The sequence below is a fragment of the Penaeus monodon genome, chromosome 17 (genome assembly GCF_015228065.2).
Source record: "Penaeus monodon isolate SGIC_2016 chromosome 17, NSTDA_Pmon_1, whole genome shotgun sequence".
NCBI lineage: Eukaryota > Metazoa > Arthropoda > Malacostraca > Decapoda > Penaeidae > Penaeus > Penaeus monodon.
This window is the reverse complement of record NC_051402.1, coordinates 47,334,409-47,341,982: the sequence shown is the minus strand read 5'-3', so window position 1 is coordinate 47,341,982 and position 7,574 is coordinate 47,334,409. Positions and strand designations below refer to the sequence as shown.

The following is a 7,574-nucleotide window of genomic DNA, read 5'->3' as shown; positions in this document are numbered from 1 at the left end:
ACTTTCCCAAGATACAGCGGACATTCAAACTTTGTTTTCCTACTCCTGATTCCTGCAATAAGGCAAAGGTCAAAGCACTTGCTGCACCGATCGAAGACCCTACAGCTGCGCCTATTGGACCACCTAATACCCCGACTTCGGCCCCAATTACCGCTCCGCTTATCAAGGCAAGAGAAAATACCTGTTGCTACGCCAGTTCCCACGCCCGTGGTTGTTCCCACGATCCCAGCCTTGATGTTTGAGGGGTTCTTGCAGGTTTTGCAGGTCTTCCACGCAAATCTCGCAGTTTGTGTGTGTGAAAACCACGCTCAACTTTACGTCTGTCAATAGTAACATTCTTTTCATTGTATTTCCACTTAATGTTCTCCCGCTTCATCTAGGAGTTTGTTCATTTCTCTTTTCAGTTTACCGTGAGCTCGTGCCAAAGAAGCTGCGCGTTTGACTTCATCCTTCAGTATGGCTTTGGTCTCTGCAAGAAGCCTTCGCTCCGCTTGGAGCTGCCGAGTGTTTTTGAGGCTTACTGGAGGCACTGCACTTAACTCTTTCAGAAATCGTAAGTGCTCCTCCTGCATGTTGTCCCATCTGTATTCGTGATTAAGGCTTGACCTACGATCAGTGTTATTGCGTGTTATGTAAAGAGGCCAATTATCAAACTCATATACGCTACTAAAATTAATGCCAGCAGTTTTCACAACTTCGTGTACGTGATTATCATCACAGGCAAATGTAGCCAAAAGTTTCGTTATGGGAGTGACGTCATGCGATAACAGTGAGGAGAAAGCGTTCAGGATATTGAGCTGGACTCTTGAAATTCTGTTCTGATTAGCTTTGGCGACCAGCCCAATGCAGTGCAGATTATCAATTCCAAAGTCATTCAACAAAAAAGAGGACAAACGTTCAGTCACGCGATTCTGGTACTCAATACTTCTTGTATCACAAAATCCTGGAGTGTCTATGATCATTAGGTTATTGTTGATCAGCATTCCTTCCATGTGATAAATCAAGTAAGCTGTTACGTAGTCAGTCTGGCTGTGGATTTGGCTCTTGTTGGTGAGGTCAACCTGGTCCTTCAACGCAAACCTGAAGTCATCCGCCAACTGGACTCCGAAGACGATGTTTAAAAGTGCGTTAATCAGGCGAGTCTTCCCAGCGCCCGTTTCCCCGAGCAGCAGCACTGAGACGACCTCCTTGTCGTTCGCGGGGCCAAGGCTAACCACTTGGATTTTCTTGTCTTCATCTTTCTGTATTGCCTTTGTCAGGAGCTCATATAGTCTCACGCCTTCGGTTTTACTGCAGGATACCGTGAATTCCTTTGCAATTCTGTGTTTCAGCTGACTGTAAGCCATCTTGTTTCCGGAATCTGTAAAGCGAAAAATAATGACATAAGTATATTGGCGCACAGAGGAAAATAATGATAATGAAAGGAAAATAATGATAATGGGATAGAAAATGGTGATAAAACGGTTACAGAGCAACAGTGACAATAAATATGAAACATATTGTATATAATAATAATGACACCAGTAACAATACAAACAATAGTAATGATAAAGATAATATTATTAACAGCAATAATGAAATGCTGTAACAGTAAATTAATAACGAAAGCAATAAAATTAATAATAACAGTAACGACAATAATAATGATGATGGTGATAATATTGATAATGATAATAATAATAATAATAATAATAATAATAATAATAATATTAATTATAATGATGAGGATAATTGCAATAATACTGATAGTGATGATGATAATGGTGATGAGAATGATAATAACAGTGATAACAATAATAACAGTTATAACAGTGATAAACAATGATAATAATAATAATGACAATGATGACAACAATGGTAGTAATATCAATAATAACAAAAATGATATTAATAATCATTATTAATAACAATAATGTCATGGATAATAATTCCTATGAATTATTATCCATGACATTATTGTTATTAATAATGATTATTAATATCATTTTTGTTATTATTGATATTCCCTAAAATTGTTGTCATCATTGTCATTATTTATTTTACTTGTTTATCACTGTTAAATTTTTATTTTTTTTATCACTGTTTTTCATTCTCATCACCATTATCATCATCCTTCTATTTTGCAATTATCCTCCATTATATTAATATTATTTTTTTAAATTTTATTTTATTTTTTATTATTATCATTTCAATATTTCCCCATCATCATTTTTTTGGTCGTTACTGTTATTATTAATTTTTTTTCTTTCGTTTTAAATTTACTTTTACGTTTTCATTATTGCTTTTAATAATATTATTTTTTTTCTTCTTTTGTTTGTATTGTTACTGGGTCATTATTTTTTATATAAAATATGTTTCATATTTTTGTCACGTTTGCTCTGAAACCCGTTTTTATCACCATTTTCTTCCCTTCATTATTTTCCTTTCATTATCATTTTTTCCTCTGTCCCCAATATCTTATTCTTTTTTTCGCTTTACAGATTGGGAAAAATGCTTACAGCCCACGAACACGAATTGAAAAGGGAATTCCGGTATCCTGCAGAAAAACCGGGGGCGTAACTATATGACCCCCTGACAAGGCAATACAAAGATAAAGAAAGGAAAATCCAGGGGTTTTTCCCTTTGGCCCCGCAAAAGAAAAGGGGTCGTTCAGGCGCTGCTCGGGGAAACGGGCGCGGAAACCCCCTGTTTAAACGCATTTTAAAACTCGTCTTGGGAGTCCATTGGGCAAAACCTTCATTTTTTGTTTTAAGCCAAGGGACCTCCCAGCAAGACCCAAATCCCCCCAGACTGACTACGTAACGCTTACTTGATTTATCACAGGGAAAGGAATGCTGATCAACAAAAAACCAAATGACTGACATCCAGGATTTTTGATACAAGAATATTGAGTCCAAAAATCGCGTGACAACTTGCCCTTTTTTTTTTGTTGAATATTTTGGGAAATTTTGAAAACTGCCTGCATTGGGCTGGTCCCCCAAAGCTAATCAACAGAATTTCAAGAGCCCCCAGCTAAATATCCTGAACGCTTTCTCCTCCTGTTATCGCAAAGCCCACTCCATAACAAAACTTTTGCTACTTTTGCCTGTGTGATAATCCGTACACGAATTGTGAAAACTGCTGGCTTTTTTTTAGTAGCGTATTATTTGAAAATTGGCCTCTTTAAAAACACCATAACACTGATCTAGGTCAACCCTTTAACCCAACGAATACGATGGACAACATGCAGGGGGACCTTACGATTTCTAAAAAGAGTTAATGCAGTCCCTCCATAAGCCTCAAAACCTCGGCGCTCCGGGGACGAGGCTTCTGCAGAGACCAAAGCCTCCTAAAGGATAAATTTCAAACGCGCAGCTCTGGGCACAGCTCACGGTAAACTGAAAAAAAATAAACAAACCCCTAATAAAAGGGGAAAAACTTTAAAGGGAAATACAATGAAAAAAAATTTTTTCTATTGCCCGACGAAAATTTTAGCGTTTTTTTTCACCACACAACTGCGAAAATTTTCTAAGACCTGAAAAACCTGAAAACCCCCCTAAAACTCAGGCTGGATCGGGGGAAAAAACCCGGCGTGGGACGGCGAGCAACAGGTTTTTTCTCTTTTTTAAAGGGGAGGGGTTTGGGCCGATGGGGGTTTAGTGTCCAAGGCGCAGCTTTAGGCCCTTCGATCGGTGCGCAAGTGTTTTGCCCTTTTGGGCCTTATTGCAGGAATCGGATGGGAAAAAACAAATTTTTGAATTGCCCCTTGTATTTTGGGAAAAACTGAAAGGAAAATGGTGTTTGCATAAGATTCAGACACAAATAGAATTTTATTCAAAAAACAAAATCAAAAACGGGACAAAAGAAAATTGATTTTCTTTCAAAAGCTAAATATGATAAATTATTAAACAAAAGTCGCAAAAGAAGTCTAATAAAAAAAACGAGGGAAAATTCATGGTTGAGAGAGTCTTGAAAAAATTAGCGGAAATTTGGAACCACATCAAACAATAAAAAAATTTGAGCATGAATCCGATTCATTTCCCCAAGAAAATTCCTTGGGAGACGTTGCAGAGGTAAAATCTGGAGGAATTGGGATCCTGAGAAAAATTTTTGCGGCTGTGGACCACTAGACAGTGAATGAAAAAGGTTTTTTTTGCAGGACTTTTCAGAAACTGAATTAAGTAGCCAAACTTATTTTTTTATTTCAACGAGAATGGATCGATTGCTTGCAGTAATTAATTAACACTGCCTCCTTTTTTTGAATGTAATAGAAAAAAGAAGTTTTTAAAAAGATATTAAATTATTAATGCGAAGAGGGGAACCCGCTCTTAACGTTAAAAAAATGTATAGATGATTATTTCAATGTACACAGCATTAATACGCCCCTCAAGAGTCTAACGATACTGCGTTTTCCCCTCAAGTGTGTTGTAATTTCAAAATTTAAATAATTTCTTCTATATGACTGTTTTTTTTTTTTTTTTTTTTTCTTTTTTCATCATCATCAAAGGGGCTTTTGGGATTTTTTTTTCTATGATCGCAGGGTTTATTAAAATTGCTGATTATATAGTGAATAAAAACTGGTATATTCATGTAATATTTCCCTTTTTGTATTCGAAAATCGGTACCTTAAAAAACTTAGGGCTCATCATTTCCCCCATTCCATAGTCCCCCTAGGGTTAAAAAATATGGATATATTTTTCTGGGGACCTTCATGCCCCCCTTTTTTTTTTTAATATCTCCTTCAAGTAAATGGGTAGTGATTCCCTTAAGCATGACGGGAAAAATTAAATAGGATTCGAAAAGGGGTTACATTAATTTAGAAAAATGCTCCCTAAATTTGCCCCATATAAAAAACATTCATTCAAATTTATGGGGTCCTGTTGTTGGGGTTTAACCCAAGAATGCATATTTTGTTTTTTTTATGTTGGGGCGATATGGAAAAATTACACATATTTTTTTCAAAAAGCCAATCAAAAACCGCAATTAAGTTTTTTTAAAGATAAATTCACACGCACATTATCCAGTTGACAGTACACATAAATTGTGCGAACACACACACACACAACCACACCACCCACACACACCACCACACACACACACACCCACCACACACCAACAACACACACACACTATAAATTTTACATATATTATTTGATATATATAATTATATATATGATGCATATTTGTTTGTAAGAAACTTATATTATTGTAAGGTTTCTGTGACCCGAGGTCCCAGAAAAGACGGTTTAGGGGCCAAATCTGGGCCCCCCTTCGGTCCTCCAAAAAAACGCTATATCCCCGAAGATCGTTTTGTTGGGTACCCTGTAAAAGGGTTTTTTGTTGGCTAAAACAAAAAAACAGGTATCATAACATGCGTGATATTTATGATAAAGTAAAAACAAAATGCAAATATAGTTCTGTTAATGAAAAATCAAGATATGATATATTCTTTCAGATCAGAATAATTAATTAGTGCCAATAAAGTCATTTTTAGCTTTCATTATGAAACCCAATAAACCACCTAGCTCTAAAGTGGCAAGTAAAAAATATATAAAGGGCCTTTCCACCCCTTTTTAGCGTTTTTTTTTTTCCGGTTGTGGTAACCCTCCAATGACTAGGGGGAAATTGTAACAACAAAGGTCTGGCTGCACTCTTTTTTTGTAATGGCAGCATACATTTTTTAAATTTCGAAAAAAAAAAAAAAAAAAACCCAGTAAGTAAAAAAAAAAAAAAAAAAAAAAAAACGCTAATCATGCAAGGTAATAAATCGCTAAAACAAATTCGCAAAAAAAAACTGGTGCTGCACCAAAAACCCCCTTTTAAAAAATACAGTAAAAAAAAAGTAAAACAATCCGGGGGAAGAAAATAAAATGACAAAAAAGCATAAAAACGACAAAAAAAAATGGGGGGAGCAAGTTGCATATTAAAAAAGTTTAACAAAAAACGGTTGCAGCCAAAAAACTCGGAACGCCTTACAAAAAAATTTTAAAAACTCCCCAAAAAAAAGTGACAAGTAACCAAACCAAAAAAACCCACATGAAAGGACACGGAATTTCGTGGGCCATGTGTAGTGTGTTTTTTTCTATCATGAAACCTTGGAAATTCTGTTATTTGGGACTCTGAAAATGAAACGAAAAATTTAAAAAATATATTTTTTTCTAGAATATTTCCCGTTCCAAACAAGGCACATATATGATGGTACAAAAATGATTTGCTGCTCTTTTTAGTCTCTCTCTCGCTTTTTTTTCTTGGTCCCCTTTTTGTAAAAAAAACATATAAAAGATTTAAAATTTGACTTACCCTCTATTTTTTTTTTTGGGAAAACAAGGAAAAAAATAACCTTTCAAAAATTTTTGCGGAAAAAATAAAACCCACCTGTTTTTACTGGGGCAGTATGAGGTACAAACAAAAGGTTAAAATTATCGTCCCCAAACCTTTTAAAAAATTGGGTTTTCCCCCGTTTTTTTGTGCAATTTTTTCTTCAATGGATGTACCCTTTGGAAAAAAAATGGGGCTTGCGACTACGAACACGAGTCGAGCTATCATAAATTGGATTATTTTTTTTTTGGTAGTCATTTTCCCCTTTTTTTTTTATTCCCCTTTTTAACCCTCCATCGTAAGATTTTTTTATTTTTTATTTTTTTTCCCGCACTTAACTCGAATTTTGTTTAAAAATAATAAAGAAAAAATCTACAGAACTATCCTTGTTTTTGGGGGGTTTTTTAAAATTTCCTCTAAATTTGTTACAGTGAAAAAAGCTTCTTTACTTTTTCCTTAAATTACATGGTCATGTGAGGAGGGGGGCCCCCCGCTGTATGGGCCAAAAGATTGTCCCCATTACAACTTTGCCCACCCCTTCCCCCTAGAGGGAACTCCACCGCCACAAAGGACGACCAACATTTGGGTGCGAGAGTTTTTTCCCGTACCAATATTTTTTTTATTTAATTTTTGAAAGGTTTGGGGGTAGAAAACAAAATCTAAGTTAAAAAACATGGGCTTGAAACAAAAACTAACCCCTGTCTCATACTTTAAAAAAAAAGGAAAAATCACAGGGGTCAATAAAAATAAAATTTGCAAAGGCCCGTATATTTCCATTTCTGTGAAAAAAATAAAATCAATTTTGGAATACTGTTTTGTGTGTTTCCACTAAAAAACAAAATGCGTAAAGAGAGAGAGAAGAGAAGAAGAGAGAGAGAGAGAGGGGAGAGAGAGAGAGAGAGAGAGGAAGAGAGAGAGAAAAGGAAGAGAAGAAATTTCCATCTTAATTGTTATTACTGTTTTTTATTGACTTATTGTTTGTTATAGTATTTTGTTGTTGCTATTGATATCAAAATAATGTTGCAAATGATATTAACAAGCATAGTAAAAAGGGTAATAAAGGTTAAATCATAATGATAATGATTAATATTATCAATATCGCTATTAATAATTGTATTATTATTAGTAGTAATATACCTTTTATTATCATTATTGTTTGCATTACTGTTATCATTATTGATATTGTTATTATTATTATCATTGTCATTATTACTATAATGATGATTAATATTATCATCAATGTCATTATTACTATAATTATTATTATTATCATTATT

At 34.8% G+C, this 7,574-nt stretch overlaps 1 pseudogene; it reads right to left on the bottom strand.

Moving 5' to 3' along the window:
* LOC119583404 overlaps positions 1–1,370 on the bottom strand; it is a 2,204-nt pseudogene extending 834 nt beyond the window's left edge.
* Positions 1,371–7,574: the final 6,204 nt, after the last annotated feature.